The sequence below is a fragment of the Phaethon aethereus genome, assembly GCF_964289735.1.
Source record: "Phaethon aethereus genome assembly, chromosome: 2".
NCBI lineage: Eukaryota > Metazoa > Chordata > Aves > Phaethontiformes > Phaethontidae > Phaethon > Phaethon aethereus.
The window spans coordinates 111,983,640-112,003,505 of record NC_138582.1 but is presented as its reverse complement, the minus strand read 5'-3'; positions in this window follow the sequence as shown (position 1 = coordinate 112,003,505).

Genomic DNA, 19,866 nt, shown 5'->3' with positions numbered 1-19,866 from the left:
TTAATGCAGAGGGAACCAAAAGCCTTCCTTTGACCTCGGCATCTCTAGAACTAAAGGAATGTATTTGGTATAAATGCCCTTATTTGCATAGTCTGGAGGTACAGATGAATTTTGGCACCAACGTACAAAATGACAAGAATAGTACCTTCCTTACTCTTTCAGGACTCGACTCCTAAAGGAAAGAGACTTTCCAGGATCTGAACTTCTTCCCACAAAATGAGGTTGGCAAATAACTCTCACAAAGGTTAAAGACACAAATGAGCTGTGAAAGGTTTCCCCCAGGGCTGAAGTGCATTTTGTCTCCCATATAAACTTGGCCAACGGGTGTGTTTCAGGGAGGAGATGTGGAGCTTGGTTTCAGGGGGAAAAGGGGATATGAGGGCCACAGCAGCAATGGGCTCTTTTCCCAGTTCAGGAATTATCATTTGCCTGGCTGTGCCCTGGGCATGGATGCAAATCTTCTACCTCGAAAAATGACCAGCCTTTCCACCGCATCAGTGTAATCTCTTCTCCCTTTTTTTCAAAGCCTGCTACTTCCCTGGAGCTCTGTTGGCACCATGCATCCCAACCTATGGCTCTGCTTACACTTTGGCTTTCCTCCAGGCTGCAGCTGCCAAAATCACTCCCCTTACACCCAAGGACAAGGGTCTGTGGCCAGCCAGATCAAGTCTGCTCATCCTGGTCCTCCTCGCTAGGGGGCTTCATGGACATTAGGTCTGGTGCAGAGAGGAGATGGCTAAGAGGGGTGGTGTCTGGGCTGCAGGGTTGGTTTATGCCCTGGCCTGAGAGAAGACTAACACCACTGGCTTTCTGCTTGGGAGCCAACTGGCAGGGGATGCATCAGGGAAGCCCAGCAGCCATGACCAGCGCCTGGCCACCAAGGGCAGGGACAGCCCCTGGGCCTCCTGGGCACAGGGACTGCATCGGGGCCAGCACCCCAGAGGCCTTCCTCCAAAGGATGCTGGGCAGAGGGGTGGTGGGTGGGGCTGTGCATGGGGGTCCCTCTCACCCCCATGTCACAGTGCCCCCACCCAGCAACGCAGCAGTCACAATGCCCCAGGGCAAGATAAAAGGGAGCATCCTCCTGTGTCCTGCAGCCAGAGCTGACCTGGGGACAAACCAAAGACATCTGAGAGGAAGTCCTTGAGGAGCCAGTGGAATTACTGGGAGGGGACTGAGGGAGGAAGAGTGGAAGAGGCTGCTCGAGGCTGCTGGAGATTCTCCACTGCAAGGCCAGCTCCCGGCGGGGACCGTCTTCAAAGCTCATCTGAAGGATGGAAACCCTTGCCAGCTGGATAGCCATGGCCACACCAAGGGAAGTCCTTCTTGAGAAGCACTGCAGAGCTCACCGGCCTCATCCCCTGCCAGTGCCAGCAGCCATTAAGAAATGGGGTGCACAGATGTTGACAGATGTCCCAGTGCTTTGGAGCAGCCACTGCTGCCCTGCCAGGTGCAGGAAAGATTCCTGTCCCCAAGGTCGATCAGGCTGGGGGCCTTTGGCCACCCTTGGAAGCCCCTGAGATGGCTCCAGGTTGAGGGAGAAGAGGGCTTGGGCATCTGCTGGGAGGCGTGACCAGCCTGTGGGATGAGGACGCAGGTCATGCTCACATGCTCAGGGAACAGCCGATCGCCAGCTCTGTCTGGGGTCAGGAAGGAATTTTCCCCCGGGGCAGATCGGCACTGGTCCCCGGGGGTTTTTTGCCTTCCTCTGCAGCACTGAGCACGACCACTTGTCAGGGCTCCTCTGGTCCCTTTTGGCTAGGTTCCCGCCTGCTGCTCACGCACCTTGAAGATGGCCTCTCATGCCCTGCAGCTGGGGGGAGGAAGGCTTTTTTTGCCCCGTGGTGGGCAGGCAAGTGTCCCTGGGGGTTTTTTGCCTTCCTCTGTAGCACTGAGCACAGCTCCTTGCCAGGGCTCCTCTGGGCCCTTTCGGCTCGCTTCTTGCTGGCTGCTCGGGCCCCTCCAAGGCACCACTCGTGCCCTGGCTCTCTCTGGATCTCTTGCCCAGTGCGAGCTGGGAGCGGGAGGGAGCTCTGCTCCTCCCTTGGCTCCATTTCCTCAGGGGTTCTTGCTTGTGCAGGACAGCCTGCGCTTGGAAGGCCTCCAGGCTGCTGCCCCATCCGGAGCTGCCACTTCTCAGCTCTCCCCGCGTGCGATACAGGCGCCGGGCAGGCACGAGAGCGCTTCTCAGGCATCGCTGGCCAAGGAGCACAGCGGCAAAGGAAGTTTTGGAAGGCAGAAAGAGTGCTTGTCACCGATAAGTCCCATACTGCGCAAAGCACCCCATCATACCACGCACCCCTTCTTCTTCCTATATCTGCGTGGTCGGTCCTGATGCTCATTCTTCACGCTCTCACTTTTCAGGACACAGGGACTGCGTGGCCTTTGCTGCTGCTGCTGCTCCTTTCTGTAGCTCTGTGACTTGCCTTTGCCAGGCTGCAGGCATGTTTTTTCAAGCTAAACTGAAGAACACATCAGCCTGCTCCTGGCTGCACATGTGCATTGTGCTAACGCTTGTGAGCATCGGCTCTGAAACAGATTCAGAAAAATAACATAAAATAACATTAACTAGAATAAAATCCTGCTTCCACACCCCTGGCATTTCAGGGAAGTGACAGTGTCATCGTTACGCGACTCATGGCGAGCGCAGGGACCAGAACAGAACAGCTCTGCTCCGTTATGCCCAGAGCTCTGCCTGACCTGCTACGGCCGAGGCCCGAGGGCTGCGTCCAGGAGAGCAGCTCTCTGCAGTGCAGGCCCCAGGCCCACCAGCAGACAGGGGCAGAGACGGGCCCACCTAGAGCGTCACTCAGGCAGGGCTGAAGGCCCCAGGCTGAGCTGAGGCACATGCCCCGGGCAGGAGGGATGGTGGGTGGGGGTCCCAGGGGAGGCCGGTCCCAGCCACCGAGGCCTCTGAGCACCCCCAGGGCCCTGGCAGAAGCAGACCTGCACTGCTCATATGCTCTGCTTTAGACATTGATGGCTGGACGCTTTGGAGACAAGAATATTGGGCCAGATGGACCCTTGCTCTGAGGGAGTGCTGTTGTCCTCAGGCCCTTGTGTTTTAGCATGGTTTTCCACGGGAAACAGCTCAGGCATTTCTACAAAGGAGTACAAGGAGAAAAAAAATATCCACAGGGAAACAAACAGATACTGCCCACCTCAAAAAGTTTAGCAACCCTTTAGTTCAGGAGCACATCCTGCTTCAGACTGACGGCCTGATCTTTGAGTCTCGCCAGGGTCACAGATGTGGGGTTTTGCCATCCTGTGGAAACCCAGCTAAACTGCATGAACACGGAAGACTTTCCAAAACCACATTCCACACGTGCTTTTTGTAAACTTGTTTAGATGGTCAAATTCTCTTGAGATGATCCACAGTCCTCACCCCCATCAGAAGGTACAGGCCTCCTTCCCACAGCGTGACAGAGCCAATGCCTAGGATGGGACATGTCTGCCCATTCAATCCCTTCTGCTAGTGCAGGGCTGGCAAGAAATGTCATCAGAGGTTGCCCTAGCATGTACTGCTAGGGAAAATAGGAACTTGGAAGAAGAAGGGGAGGGGAGGGGAAGGGGAGGGGAGGGGAGGGAGAGAGAGGAGTTGGAAGTGAGTTAAAATGTTCAACTAGTCCAACTGCCTGACCACTTCAAGGCTGACCAAAGCCTTAATGGAATGGAATGGCATAGAATCCTTGAAAGGTCTTCAAGAAAGATATCAAGGGTGATGGCCAAAGAAGGAAAAGAGCTACTGAAGTGCAAGAGAAAACATGGTCAAGAACACAAAGCAATTCAGGACTTGTTTCCAAGAAGACGCCCTCACTCTAAGCAGTGTAGTAGCAAACATCCCTTGGTGCACTGATAAGGAACGGTGGGGAAATCCTGCATGCTCTGTATGTCTCTGCAAAGTTAATGCAGAGGGAACCAAAAGCCTTCCTTTGACCTCGGGCATCTCTAGAACTAAAGGAATGTATTTGGTATAAATGCCCTTATTTGCATAGTCTGGAGGTACAGATGAATTTTGGCACCAACGTACAAAATGACAAGAATAGTACCTTCCTTACTCTTTCAGGACTCGACTCCTAAAGGAAAGAGACTTTCCAGGATCTGAACTTCTTCCCACAAAATGAGGTTGGCAAATAACTCTCACAAAGGTTAAAGACACAAATGAGCTGTGAAAGGTTTCCCCCAGGGCTGAAGTGCATTTTGTCTCCCATATAAACTTGGCCAACGGGTGTGTTTCAGGGAGGAGATGTGGAGCTTGGTTTCAGGGGGAAAAGGGGATATGAGGGCCACAGCAGCAATGGGCTCTTTTCCCAGTTCAGGAATTATCATTTGCCTGGCTGTGCCCTGGGCATGGATGCAAATCTTCTACCTCGAAAAATGACCAGCCTTTCCACCGCACCAGTGTAATCTCTTCTCCCTTTTTTTTCAAAGCCTGCTACTTCCCTGGAGCTCTGTTGGCACCATGCATCCCAACCTATGGCTCTGCTTACACTTTGGCTTTCCTGCAGGCTGCAGCTGCCAAAATCACTCCCCTTACACCCAAGGACAAGGGTCTGTGGCCAGCCAGATCAAGTCTGCTCATCCTGGTCCTCCTCGCTAGGGGGCTTCATGGACATTAGGTCTGGTGCAGAGAGGAGATGGCTAAGAGGGGTGGTGTCTGGGCTGCAGGGTTGGTTTATGCCCTGGCCTGAGAGAAGACTAACACCACTGGCTTTCTGCTTGGGAGCCAACTGGCAGGGGATGCATCAGGGAAGCCCAGCAGCCATGACCAGCGCCTGGCCACCAAGGGCAGGGACAGCCCCCTGGGCCTCCTGGGCACAGGGACTGCATCGGGGCCAGCACCCCAGAGGCCTTCCTCCAAAGGATGCTGGGCAGAGGGGTGGTGGGTGGGGCTGTGCATGGGGGTCCCTCTCACCCCCATGTCACAGTGCCCCCACCCAGCAACGCAGCAGGCACAATGCCCCAGGGCAAGATAAAAGGGAGCATCCTCCTGTGTCCTGCAGCCAGACCTGACCTGGGGACAAACCAAAGACATCTGAGAGGAAGTCCTTGAGGAGCCAGTGGAATTACTGGAAGGGGACTGAGGGAAGAAGAGTGGAAGAGGCTGCACGAGGCTGCTGGAGATTCTCCACTGCAAGGCCAGCTCCCGGCGGGACCGTCTTCAAAGCTCATCTGAAGGATGGAAACCCTTGCCAGCTGGATAGCCATGGCCACACCAAGGGAAGGCCTCCTTGAGAAGCACTGCAGAGCTCACCGGCCTCATCCCCTGCCAGTGCCAGCAGCCATTAAGAAATGGGGTGCACAGATGTTGACAGATGTCCCAGTGCTTTGGAGCAGCCACTGCTGCCCTGACAGGTGCAGGAAAGATTCCTGTCCCCAAGGTCGATCAGGCTGGGGGCCTTTGGCCACCCTTGGAAGCCCCTGAGATGGCTCCAGGTTGAGGGAGAAGAGGGCTTGGGCATCTGCTGGGAGGCGTGACCAGCCTGGTGGATGAGGACGCAGGTCATGCTCACATGCTCAGGGAACAGCCGATCGCCAGCTCTGTCTGGGGTCAGGAAGGAATTTTCCCCCGGGGCAGATCGGCACTGGTCCCCGGGGGTTTTTTGCCTTCCTCTGCAGCACTGAGCACGACCACTTGTCAGGGCTCCTCTGGTCCCTTTTGGCTAGGTTCCCGCCTGCTGCTCACGCACCTTGAAGATGGCCTCTCATGCCCTGCAGCTGGGGGGAGGAAGGCTTTTTTTGCCCCGTGGTGGGCAGGCAAGTGTCCCTGGGGGTTTTTTGCCTTCCTCTGTAGCACTGAGCACAGCTCCTTGCCAGGGCTCCTCTGGGCCCTTTCGGCTCGCTTCTTGCTGGCTGCTCGGGCCCCTCCAAGGCACCACTCGTGCCCTGGCTCTCTCTGGATCTCTTGCCCAGTGCGAGCTGGGAGCGGGAGGGAGCTCTGCTCCTCCCTTGGCTCCATTTCCTCAGGGGTTCTTGCTTGTGCGGGACAGCCTGCGCTTGGAAGGCCTCCAGGCTGCTGCCCCATCCGGAGCTGCCACTTCTCAGCTCTCCCCGCGTGCGATACAGGCGCCGGGCAGGCACGAGAGCGCTTCTCAGGCATCGCTGGCCAAGGAGCACAGCGGCAAAGGAAGTTTTGGAAGGCAGAAAGAGTGCTTGTCACCGATAAGTCCCATACTGCGCAAAGCACCCCATCATACCACGCACCCCTTCTTCTTCCTATATCTGCGTGGTCGGTCCTGATGCTCATTCTTCACGCTCTCACTTTTCAGGACACAGGGACTGCGTGGCCTTTGCTGCTGCTGCTGCTCCTTTCTGTAGCTCTGTGACTTGCCTTTGCCAGGCTGCAGGCATGTTTTTTCAAGCTAAACTGAAGAACACATCAGCCTGCTCCTGGCTGCACATGTGCATTGTGCTAACGCTTGTGAGCATCGGCTCTGAAACAGATTCAGAAAAATAACATAAAATAACATTAACTAGAATAAAATCCTGCTTCCACACCCCTGGCATTTCAGGGAAGTGACAGTGTCATCGTTACGCGACTCATGGCGAGCGCAGGGACCAGAACAGAACAGCTCTGCTCCGTTATGCCCAGAGCTCTGCCTGACCCGCTACGGCCGAGGCCCGAGGGCTGCGTCCAGGAGAGCAGCTCTCTGCAGTGCAGGCCCCGGGCCCACCAGCAGACAGGGGCAGAGACGGGCCCACCTAGAGCGTCACTCAGGCAGGGGCTGAAGGCCCCAGGCTGAGCTGAGGCACATGCCCCGGGCAGGAGGGATGGTGGGTGGGGGTCCCAGGGGAGGCCGGTCCCAGCCACCGAGGCCTCTGAGCACCCCCAGGGCCCTGGCAGAAGCAGACCTGCACCGCTCATATGCTCTGCTTTAGACATTGATGGCTGGACGCTTTGGAGACAAGAATATTGGGCCAGATGGACCCTTGCTCTGAGGGAGTGCTGTTGTCCTCAGGCCCTTGTGTTTTAGCATGGTTTTCCACGGGAAACAGCTCAGGCATTTCTACAAAGGAGTACAAGGAGAAAAAAAATATCCACAGGGAAACAAACAGATACTGCCCACCTCAAAAAGTTTAGCAACCCTTTAGTTCAGGAGCACATCCTGCTTCAGACTGACGGCCTGATCTTTGAGTCTCGCCAGGGTCACAGATGTGGGGTTTTGCCATCCTGTGGAAACCCAGCTAAACTGCATGAACACGGAAGACTTTCCAAAACCACATTCCACACGTGCTTTTTGTAAACTTGTTTAGATGGTCAAATTCTCTTGAGATGATCCACAGTCCTCACCCCCATCAGAAGGTACAGGCCTCCTTCCCACAGCGTGACAGAGCCAATGCCTAGGATGGGACATGTCTGCCCATTCAATCCCTTCTGCTAGTGCAGGGCTGGCAAGAAATGTCATCAGAGGTTGCCCTAGCATGTACTGCTAGGGAAAATAGGAACTTGGAAGAAGAAGGGGAGGGGAGGGGAAGGGGAGGGGAGGGGAGGGAGAGAGAGGAGTTGGAAGTGAGTTAAAATGTTCAACTAGTCCAACTGCCTGACCACTTCAAGGCTGACCAAAGCCTTAATGGAATGGAATGGCATAGAATCCTTGAAAGGTCTTCAGGAAAGATATCAAGGGTGATGGCCAAAGAAGGAAAAGAGCTACTGAAGTGCAAGAGAAAACATGGTCAAGAACACAAAGCAATTCAGGACTTGTTTCCAAGAAGACGCCCTCACTCTAAGCAGTGTAGTAGCAAACATCCCTTGGTGCACTGATAAGGAACGGTGGGGAAATCCTGCATGCTCTGTATGTCTCTGCAAAGTTAATGCAGAGGGAACCAAAAGCCTTCCTTTGACCTCGGGCATCTCTAGAACTAAAGGAATGTATTTGGTATAAATGCCCTTATTTGCATAGTCTGGAGGTACAGATGAATTTTGGCACCAACGTACAAAATGACAAGAATAGTACCTTCCTTACTCTTTCAGGACTCGACTCCTAAAGGAAAGAGACTTTCCAGGATCTGAACTTCTTCCCACAAAATGAGGTTGGCAAATAACTCTCACAAAGGTTAAAGACACAAATGAGCTGTGAAAGGTTTCCCCCAGGGCTGAAGTGCATTTTGTCTCCCATATAAACTTGGCCAACGGGTGTGTTTCAGGGAGGAGATGTGGAGCTTGGTTTCAGGGGGAAAAGGGGATATGAGGGCCACAGCAGCAATGGGCTCTTTTCCCAGTTCAGGAATTATCATTTGCCTGGCTGTGCCCTGGGCATGGATGCAAATCTTCTACCTCGAAAAATGACCAGCCTTTCCACCGCATCAGTGTAATCTCTTCTCCCTTTTTTTTCAAAGCCTGCTACTTCCCTGGAGCTCTGTTGGCACCATGCATCCCAACCTATGGCTCTGCTTACACTTTGGCTTTCCTCCAGGCTGCAGCTGCCAAAATCACTCCCCTTACACCCAAGGACAAGGGTCTGTGGCCAGCCAGATCAAGTCTGCTCATCCTGGTCCTCCTCGCTAGGGGGCTTCATGGACATTAGGTCTGGTGCAGAGAGGAGATGGCTAAGAGGGGTGGTGTCTGGGCTGCAGGGTTGGTTTATGCCCTGGCCTGAGAGAAGACTAACACCACTGGCTTTCTGCTTGGGAGCCAACTGGCAGGGGATGCATCAGGGAAGCCCAGCAGCCATGACCAGCGCCTGGCCACCAAGGGCAGGGACAGCCCCCTGGGCCTCCTGGGCACAGGGACTGCATCGGGGCCAGCACCCCAGAGGCCTTCCTCCAAAGGATGCTGGGCAGAGGGGTGGTGGGTGGGGCTGTGCATGGGGGTCCCTCTCACCCCCATGTCACAGTGCCCCCACCCAGCAACGCAGCAGTCACAATGCCCCAGGGCAAGATAAAAGGGAGCATCCTCCTGTGTCCTGCAGCCAGAGCTGACCTGGGGACAAACCAAAGACATCTGAGAGGAAGTCCTTGAGGAGCCAGTGGAATTACTGGGAGGGGACTGAGGGAGGAAGAGTGGAAGAGGCTGCACGAGGCTGCTGGAGATTCTCCACTGCAAGGCCAGCTCCCGGCGGGACCGTCTTCAAAGCTCATCTGAAGGATGGAAACCCTTGCCAGCTGGATAGCCATGGCCACACCAAGGGAAGTCCTTCTTGAGAAGCACTGCAGAGCTCACCGGCCTCATCCCCTGCCAGTGCCAGCAGCCATTAAGAAATGGGGTGCACAGATGTTGACAGATGTCCCAGTGCTTTGGAGCAGCCACTGCTGCCCTGCCAGGTGCAGGAAAGATTCCTGTCCCCAAGGTCGATCAGGCTGGGGGCCTTTGGCCACCCTTGGAAGCCCCTGAGATGGCTCCAGGTTGAGGGAGAAGAGGGCTTGGGCATCTGCTGGGAGGCGTGACCAGCCTGTGGGATGAGGACGCAGGTCATGCTCACATGCTCAGGGAACAGCCGATCGCCAGCTCTGTCTGGGGTCAGGAAGGAATTTTCCCCCGGGGCAGATCGGCACTGGTCCCCGGGGGTTTTTTGCCTTCCTCTGCAGCACTGAGCACGACCACTTGTCAGGGCTCCTCTGGTCCCTTTTGGCTAGGTTCCCGCCTGCTGCTCACGCACCTTGAAGATGGCCTCTCATGCCCTGCAGCTGGGGGGAGGAAGGCTTTTTTTGCCCCGTGGTGGGCAGGCAAGTGTCCCTGGGGGTTTTTTGCCTTCCTCTGTAGCACTGAGCACAGCTCCTTGCCAGGGCTCCTCTGGGCCCTTTCGGCTCGCTTCTTGCTGGCTGCTCGGGCCCCTCCAAGGCACCACTCGTGCCCTGGCTCTCTCTGGATCTCTTGCCCAGTGCGAGCTGGGAGCGGGAGTGAGCTCTGCTCCTCCCTTGGCTCCATTTCCTCAGGGATTCTTGCTTGTGCAGGACAGCCTGCGCTTGGAAGGCCTCCAGGCTGCTGCCCCATCCGGAGCTGCCACTTCTCAGCTCTCCCCGCGTGCGATACAGGCGCCGGGCAGGCACGAGAGCGCTTCTCAGGCATCGCTGGCCAAGGAGCACAGCGGCAAAGGAAGTTTTGGAAGGCAGAAAGAGTGCTTGTCACCGATAAGTCCCATACTGCGCAAAGCACCCCATCATACCACGCACCCCTTCTTCTTCCTATATCTGCGTGGTCGGTCCTGATGCTCATTCTTCACGCTCTCACTTTTCAGGACACAGGGACTGCGTGGCCTTTGCTGCTGCTGCTGCTCCTTTCTGTAGCTCTGTGACTTGCCTTTGCCAGGCTGCAGGCATGTTTTTTCAAGCTAAACTGAAGAACACATCAGCCTGCTCCTGGCTGCACATGTGCATTGTGCTAACGCTTGTGAGCATCGGCTCTGAAACAGATTCAGAAAAATAACATAAAATAACATTAACTAGAATAAAATCCTGCTTCCACACCCCTGGCATTTCAGGGAAGTGACAGTGTCATCGTTACGCGACTCATGGCGAGCGCAGGGACCAGAACAGAACAGCTCTGCTCCGTTATGCCCAGAGCTCTGCCTGACCCGCTACGGCCGAGGCCCGAGGGCTGCGTCCAGGAGAGCAGCTCTCTGCAGTGCAGGCCCCAGGCCCACCAGCAGACAGGGGCAGAGACGGGCCCACCTAGAGCGTCACTCAGGCAGGGGCTGAAGGCCCCAGGCTGAGCTGAGGCACATGCCCCGGGCAGGAGGGATGGTGGGTGGGGGTCCCAGGGGAGGCCGGTCCCAGCCACCGAGGCCTCTGAGCACCCCCAGGGCCCTGGCAGAAGCAGACCTGCACCGCTCATATGCTCTGCTTTAGACATTGATGGCTGGACGCTTTGGAGACAAGAATATTGGGCCAGATGGACCCTTGCTCTGAGGGAGTGCTGTTGTCCTCAGGCCCTTGTGTTTTAGCATGGTTTTCCACGGGAAACAGCTCAGGCATTTCTACAAAGGAGTACAAGGAGAAAAAAAATATCCACAGGGAAACAAACAGATACTGCCCACCTCAAAAAGTTTAGCAACCCTTTAGTTCAGGAGCACATCCTGCTTCAGACTGACGGCCTGATCTTTGAGTCTCGCCAGGGTCACAGATGTGGGGTTTTGCCATCCTGTGGAAACCCAGCTAAACTGCATGAACACGGAAGACTTTCCAAAACCACATTCCACACGTGCTTTTTGTAAACTTGTTTAGATGGTCAAATTCTCTTGAGATGATCCACAGTCCTCACCCCCATCAGAAGGTACAGGCCTCCTTCCCACAGCGTGACAGAGCCAATGCCTAGGATGGGACATGTCTGCCCATTCAATCCCTTCTGCTAGTGCAGGGCTGGCAAGAAATGTCATCAGAGGTTGCCCTAGCATGTACTGCTAGGGAAAATAGGAACTTGGAAGAAGAAGGGGAGGGGAGGGGAAGGGGAGGGGAGGGGAGGGAGAGAGAGGAGTTGGAAGTGAGTTAAAATGTTCAACTAGTCCAACTGCCTGACCACTTCAAGGCTGACCAAAGCCTTAATGGAATGGAATGGCATAGAATCCTTGAAAGGTCTTCAAGAAAGATATCAAGGGTGATGGCCAAAGAAGGAAAAGAGCTACTGAAGTGCAAGAGAAAACATGGTCAAGAACACAAAGCAATTCAGGACTTGTTTCCAAGAAGACGCCCTCACTCTAAGCAGTGTAGTAGCAAACATCCCTTGGTGCACTGATAAGGAACAGTGGGGAAATCCTGCATGCTCTGTATGTCTCTGCAAAGTTAATGCAGAGGGGACCAAAAGCCTTCCTTTGACCTCGGGCATCTCTAGAACTAAAGGAATGTATTTGGTATAAATGCCCTTATTTGCATAGTCTGGAGGTACAGATGAATTTTGGCACCAACGTACAAAATGACAAGAATAGTACCTTCCTTACTCTTTCAGGACTCGACTCCTAAAGGAAAGAGACTTTCCAGGATCTGAACTTCTTCCCACAAAATGAGGTTGGCAAATAACTCTCACAAAGGTTAAAGACACAAATGAGCTGTGAAAGGTTTCCCCCAGGGCTGAAGTGCATTTTGTCTCCCATATAAACATGGTCAACGGGTGTGTTTCAGGGAGGAGATGTGGAGCTTGGTTTCAGGGGGAAAAGGGGATATGAGGGCCACAGCAGCAATGGGCTCTTTTCCCAGTTCAGGAATTGTCATTTGCCTGGCTGTGCCCTGGGCATGGATGCAAATCTTCTACCTCGAAAAATGACCAGCCTTTCCACCGCACCAGTGTAATCTCTTCTCCCTTTTTTTTCAAAGCCTGCTACTTCCCTGGAGCTCTGTTGGCACCATGCATCCCAACTTATGGCTCTGCTTACACTTTGGCTTTCCTCCAGGCTGCAGCTGCCAAAATCACTCCCCTTACACCCAAGGACAAGGGTCTGTGGCCAGCCAGATCAAGTCTGCTCATCCTGGTCCTCCTCGCTAGGGGGCTTCATGGACATTAGGTCTGGTGCAGAGAGGAGATGGCTAAGAGGGGTGGTCTCTGGGCTGCAGGGTTGGTTTATGCCCTGGCCTGAGAGAAGACTAACACCACTGGCTTTCTGCTTGGGAGCCAACTGGCAGGGGATGCATCAGGGAAGCCCAGCAGCCATGACCAGCGCCTGGCCACCAAGGGCAGGGACAGCCCCCTGGGCCTCCTGGGCACAGGGACTGCATCGGGGCCAGCACCCCAGAGGCCTTCCTCCAAAGGATGCTGGGCAGAGGGGTGGTGGGTGGGGCTGTGCATGGGGGTCCCTCTCACCCCCATGTCACAGTGCCCCCACCCAGCAACGCAGCAGTCACAATGCCCCAGGGCAAGATAAAAGGGAGCATCCTCCTGTGTCCTGCAGCCAGAGCTGACCTGGGGACAAACCAAAGACATCTGAGAGGAAGTCCTTGAGGAGCCAGTGGAATTACTGGGAGGGGACTGAGGGAGGAAGAGTGGAAGAGGCTGCACGAGGCTGCTGGAGATTCTCCACTGCAAGGCCAGCTCCCGGCGGAACCGTCTTCAAAGCTCATCTGAAGGATGGAAACCCTTGCCAGCTGGATAGCCATGGCCACACCAAGGGAAGGCCTCCTTGAGAAGCACTGCAGAGCTCACCGGCCTCATCCCCTGCCAGTGCCAGCAGCCATTAAGAAATGGGGTGCACAGATGTTGACAGATGTCCCAGTGCTTTGGAGCAGCCACTGCTGCCCTGCCAGGTGCAGGAAAGATTCCTGTCCCCAAGGTCGATCAGGCTGGGGGCCTTTGGCCACCCTTGGAAGCCCCTGAGATGGCTCCAGGTTGAGGGAGAAGAGGGCTTGGGCATCTGCTGGGAGGCGTGACCAGCCTGGTGGATGAGGACGCAGGTCATGCTCACATGCTCAGGGAACAGCCGATCGCCAGCTCTGTCTGGGGTCAGGAAGGAATTTTCCCCCGGGGCAGATCGGCACTGGTCCCCGGGGGTTTTTTGCCTTCCTCTGCAGCACTGAGCACGACCACTTGTCAGGGCTCCTCTGGTCCCTTTTGGCTAGGTTCCCGCCTGCTGCTCACGCACCTTGAAGATGGCCTCTCATGCCCTGCAGCTGGGGGGAGGAAGGCTTTTTTTGCCCCGTGGTGGGCAGGCAAGTGTCCCTGGGGGTTTTTTGCCTTCCTCTGTAGCACTGAGCACAGCTCCTTGCCAGGGCTCCTGTGGGCCCTTTCGGCTCGCTTCTTGCTGGCTGCTCGGGCCCCTCCAAGGCACCACTCGTGCCCTGGCTCTCTCTGGATCTCTTGCCCAGTGCGAGCTGGGAGCGGGAGGGAGCTCTGCTCCTCCCTTGGCTCCATTTCCTCAGGGGTTCTTGCTTGTGCAGGACAGCCTGCGCTTGGAAGGCCTCCAGGCTGCTGCCCCATCCGGAGCTGCCACTTCTCAGCTCTCCCCGCGTGCGATACAGGCGCCGGGCAGGCACGAGAGCGCTTCTCAGGCATCGCTGGCCAAGGAGCACAGCGGCAAAGGAAGTTTTGGAAGGCAGAAAGAGTGCTTGTCACCGATAAGTCCCATACTGCGCAAAGCACCCCGTCATACCACGCACCCCTTCTTCTTCCTATATCTGCGTGGTCGGTCCTGATGCTCATTCTTCACGCTCTCACTTTTCAGGACACAGGGACTGCGTGGCCTTTGCTGCTGCTGCTGCTCCTTTCTGTAGCTCTGTGACTTGCCTTTGCCAGGCTGCAGGCATGTTTTTTCAAGCTAAACTGAAGAACACATCAGCCTGCTCCTGGCTGCACATGTGCATTGTGCTAACGCTTGTGAGCATCGGCTCTGAAACAGATTCAGAAAAATAACATAAAATAACATTAACTAGAATAAAATCCTGCTTCCACACCCCTGGCATTTCAGGGAAGTGACAGTGTCATCGTTACGCGACTCATGGCGAGCGCAGGGACCAGAACAGAACAGCTCTGCTCCGTTATGCCCAGAGCTTTGCCTGACCCGCTACGGCCGAGGCCCGAGGGCTGCGTCCAGGAGAGCAGCTCTCTGCAGTGCAGGCCCCAGGCCCACCAGCAGACAGGGGCAGAGACGGGCCCACCTAGAGCGTCACTCAGGCAGGGGCTGAAGGCCCCAGGCTGAGCTGAGACACATGCCCCGGGCAGGAGGGATGGTGGGTGGGGGTCCCAGGGGAGGCCGGTCCCAGCCACCGAGGCCTCTGAGCACCCCCAGGGCCCTGGCAGAAGCAGACCTGCACTGCTCATATGCTCTGCTTTAGACATTGATGGCTGGACGCTTTGGAGACAAGAATATTGGGCCAGATGGACCCTTGCTCTGAGGGAGTGCTGTTGTCCTCAGGCCCTTGTGTTTTAGCATGGTTTTCCACGGGAAACAGCTCAGGCATTTCTACAAAGGAGTACAAGGAGAAAAAAAATATCCACAGGGAAACAAACAGATACTGCCCACCTCAAAAAGTTTAGCAACCCTTTAGTTCAGGAGCACATCCTGCTTCAGACTGACGGCCTGATCTTTGAGTCTCGCCAGGGTCACAGATGTGGGGTTTTGCCATCCTGTGGAAACCCAGCTAAACTGCATGAACACGGAAGACTTTCCAAAACCACATTCCACACGTGCTTTTTGTAAACTTGTTTAGATGGTCAAATTCTCTTGAGATGATCCACAGTCCTCACCCCCATCAGAAGGTACAGGCCTCCTTCCCACAGCGTGACAGAGCCAATGCCTAGGATGGGACATGTCTGCCCATTCAATCCCTTCTGCTAGTGCAGGGCTGGCAAGAAATGTCATCAGAGGTTGCCCTAGCATGTACTGCTAGGGAAAATAGGAACTTGGAAGAAGAAGGGGAGGGGAGGGGAAGGGGAGGGGAGGGGAGGGAGAGAGAGGAGTTGGAAGTGAGTTAAAATGTTCAACTAGTCCAACTGCCTGACCACTTCAAGGCTGACCAAAGCCTTAATGGAATGGAATAGAATAGAATCCTTGAAAGATCTTCAAGAAAGATATCAAGGGTGATGGCCAAAGAAGGAAAAGAGCTACTGAAGTGCAAGAGAAAACATGGTCAAGAACACAAAGCAATTCAGGACTTGTTTCCAAGAAGACGCCCTCACTCTAAGCAGTGTAGTAGCAAACATCCCTTGGTGCACTGATAAGGAACGGTGGGGAAATCCTGCATGCTCTGTATGTCTCTGCAAAGTTAATGCAGAGGGAACCAAAAGCCTTCCTTTGACCTCGGGCATCTCTAGAACTAAAGGAATGTATTTGGTATAAATGCCCTTATTTGCATAGTCTGGAGGTACAGATGAATTTTGGCACCAACGTACAAAATGACAAGAATAGTACCTTCCTTACTCTTTCAGGACTCGACTCCTAAAGGAAAGAGACTTTCCAGGATCTGAACTTCTTCCCACAAAATGAGGTTGGCAAATAACTCTCACAAAGGTTAAAGACACAAATGAGCTGTGAAAGGTTTCCCCCAGGGCTGAAGTGCATTTTGTCTCCCATATAAACTTGGCCAACGGGTGTGTTTCAGGGAGGAGATGTGGAGCTTGGTTTCAGGGGGAAAAGGGGATATGAGGGCCACAGCAGCAATGGGCTCTTTTCCCAGTTCAGGAATTATCATTTGCCTGGCTGTGCCCTGGGCATGGATGCAAATCTTCTACCTCGAAAAATGACCAGCCTTTCCACCGCACCACTGTAATCTCTTCTCCCTTTTTTTTCAAAGCCTGCTACTTCCCTGGACCTCTGTTGGCACCATGCATCCCAACCTATGGCTCTGCTTACACTTTGGCTTTCCTCCAGGCTGCAGCTGCCAAAATCACTCCCCTTACACCCAAGGACAAGGGTCTGTGGCCAGCCAGATCAAGTCTGCTCATCCTGGTCCTCCTCGCTAGGGGGCTTCATGGACATTAGGTCTGGTGCAGAGAGGAGATGGCTAAGAGGGGTGGTGTCTGGGCTGCAGGGTTGGTTTATGCCCTGGCCTGAGAGAAGACTAACACCACTGGCTTTCTGCTTGGGAGCCAACTGGCAGGGGATGCATCAGGGAAGCCCAGCAGCCATGACCAGCGCCTGGCCACCAAGGGCAGGGACAGCCCCCTGGGCCTCCTGGGCACAGGGACTGCATCGGGGCCAGCACCCCAGAGGCCTTCCTCCAAAGGATGCTGGGCAGAGGGGTGGTGGGTGGGGCTGTGCATGGGGGTCCCTCTCACCCCCATGTCACAGTGCCCCCACCCAGCAACGCAGCAGTCACAATGCCCCAGGGCAAGATAAAAGGGAGCATCCTCCTGTGTCCTGCAGCCAGAGCTGACCTGGGGACAAACCAAAGACATCTGAGAGGAAGTCCTTGAGGAGCCAGTGGAATTACTGGGAGGGGACTGAGGGAGGAAGAGTGGAAGAGGCTGCTCGAGGCTGCTGGAGATTCTCCACTGCAAGGCCAGCTCCCGGCGGGACCGTCTTCAAAGCTCATCTGAAGGATGGAAACCCTTGCCAGCTGGATAGCCATGGCCACACCAAGGGAAGTCCTTCTTGAGAAGCACTGCAGAGCTCACCGGCCTCATCCCCTGCCAGTGCCAGCAGCCATTAAGAAATGGGGTGCACAGATGTTGACAGATGTCCCAGTGCTTTGGAGCAGCCACTGCTGCCCTGCCAGGTGCAGGAAAGATTCCTGTCCCCAAGGTCGATCAGGCTGGGGGCCTTTGGCCACCCTTGGAAGCCCCTGAGATGGCTCCAGGTTGAGGGAGAAGAGGGCTTGGGCATCTGCTGGGAGGCGTGACCAGCCTGTGGGATGAGGACGCAGGTCATGCTCACATGCTCAGGGAACAGCCGATCGCCAGCTCTGTCTGGGGTCAGGAAGGAATTTTCCCCCGGGGCAGATCGGCACTGGTCCCCGGGGGTTTTTTGCCTTCCTCTGCAGCACTGAGCACGACCACTTGTCAGGGCTCCTCTGGTCCCTTTTGGCTAGGTTCCCGCCTGCTGCTCACGCACCTTGAAGATGGCCTCTCATGCCCTGCAGCTGGGGGGAGGAAGGCTTTTTTTGCCCCGTGGTGGGCAGGCAAGTGTCCCTGGGGGTTTTTTGCCTTCCTCTGTAGCACTGAGCACAGCTCCTTGCCAGGGCTCCTCTGGGCCCTTTCGGCTCGCTTCTTGCTGGCTGCTCGGGCCCCTCCAAGGCACCACTCGTGCCCTGGCTCTCTCTGGATCTCTTGCCCAGTGCGAGCTGGGAGCGGGAGTGAGCTCTGCTCCTCCCTTGGCTCCATTTCCTCAGGGATTCTTGCTTGTGCAGGACAGCCTGCGCTTGGAAGGCCTCCAGGCTGCTGCCCCATCCGGAGCTGCCACTTCTCAGCTCTCCCCGCGTGCGATACAGGCGCCGGGCAGGCACGAGAGCGCTTGTCAGGCATCGCTGGCCAAGGAGCACAGCGGCAAAGGAAGTTTTGGAAGGCAGAAAGAGTGCTTGTCACCGATAAGTCCCATACTGCGCAAAGCACCCCATCATACCACGCACCCCTTCTTCTTCCTATATCTGCGTGGTCGGTCCTGATGCTCATTCTTCACGCTCTCACTTTTCAGGACACAGGGACTGCCTGGCCTTTGCTGCTGCTGCTGCTCCTTTCTGTAGCTCTGTGACTTGCCTTTGCCAGGCTGCAGGCATGTTTTTTCAAGCTAAACTGAAGAACACATCAGCCTGCTCCTGGCTGCACATGTGCATTGTGCTAACGCTTGTGAGCATCGGCTCTGAAACAGATTCAGAAAAATAACATAAAATAACATTAACTAGAATAAAATCCTGCTTCCACACCCCTGGCATTTCAGGGAAGTGACAGTGTCATCGTTACGCGACTCATGGCGAGCGCAGGGACCAGAACAGAACAGCTCTGCTCCGTTATGCCCAGAGCTCTGCCTGACCTGCTACGGCCGAGGCCCGAGGGCTGCGTCCAGGAGAGCAGCTCTCTGCAGTGCAGGCCCCAGGCCCACCAGCAGACAGGGGCAGAGACGGGCCCACCTAGAGCGTCACTCAGGCAGGGGCTGAAGGCCCCAGGCTGAGCTGAGACACATGCCCCGGGCAGGAGGGATGGTGGGTGGGGGTCCCAGGGGAGGCCGGTCCCAGCCACCGAGGCCTCTGAGCACCCCCAGGGCCCTGGCAGAAGCAGACCTGCACTGCTCATATGCTCTGCTTTAGACATTGATGGCTGGACGCTTTGGAGACAAGAATATTGGGCCAGATGGACCCTTGCTCTGAGGGAGTGCTGTTGTCCTCAGGCCCTTGTGTTTTAGCATGGTTTTCCACGGGAAACAGCTCAGGCATTTCTACAAAGGAGTACAAGGAGAAAAAAAATATCCACAGGGAAACAAACAGATACTGCCCACCTCAAAAAGTTTAGCAACCCTTTAGTTCAGGAGCACATCCTGCTTCAGACTGACGGCCTGATCTTTGAGTCTCGCCAGGGTCACAGATGTGGGGTTTTGCCATCCTGTGGAAACCCAGCTAAACTGCATGAACACGGAAGACTTTCCAAAACCACATTCCACACGTGCTTTTTGTAAACTTGTTTAGATGGTCAAATTCTCTTGAGATGATCCACAGTCCTCACCCCCATCAGAAGGTACAGGCCTCCTTCCCACAGCGTGACAGAGCCAATGCCTAGGATGGGACATGTCTGCCCATTCAATCCCTTCTGCTAGTGCAGGGCTGGCAAGAAATGTCATCAGAGGTTGCCCTAGCATGTACTGCTAGGGAAAATAGGAACTTGGAAGAAGAAGGGGAGGGGAGGGGAAGGGGAGGGGAGGGGAGGGAGAGAGAGGAGTTGGAAGTGAGTTAAAATGTTCAACTAGTCCAACTGCCTGACCACTTCAAGGCTGACCAAAGCCTTAATGGAATGGAATGGCATAGAATCCTTGAAAGGTCTTCAAGAAAGATATCAAGGGTGATGGCCAAAGAAGGAAAAGAGCTACTGAAGTGCAAGAGAAAACATGGTCAAGAACACAAAGCAATTCAGGACTTGTTTCCAAGAAGACGCCCTCACTCTAAGCGGTGTAGTAGCAAACATCCCTTGGTGCACTGATAAGGAACGGTGGGGAAATCCTGCATGCTCTGTATGTCTCTGCAAAGTTAATGCAGAGGGAACCAAAAGCCTTCCTTTGACCTCGGGCATCTCTAGAACTAAAGGAATGTATTTGGTATAAATGCCCTTATTTGCATAGTCTGGAGGTACAGATGAATTTTGGCACCAACGTACAAAATGACAAGAATAGTACCTTCCTTACTCTTTCAGGACTCGACTCCTAAAGGAAAGAGACTTTCCAGGATCTGAACTTCTTCCCACAAAATGAGGTTGGCAAATAACTCTCACAAAGGTTAAAGACACAAATGAGCTGTGAAAGGTTTCCCCCAGGGCTGAAGTGCATTTTGTCTCCCATATAAACTTGGCCAACGGGTGTGTTTCAGGGA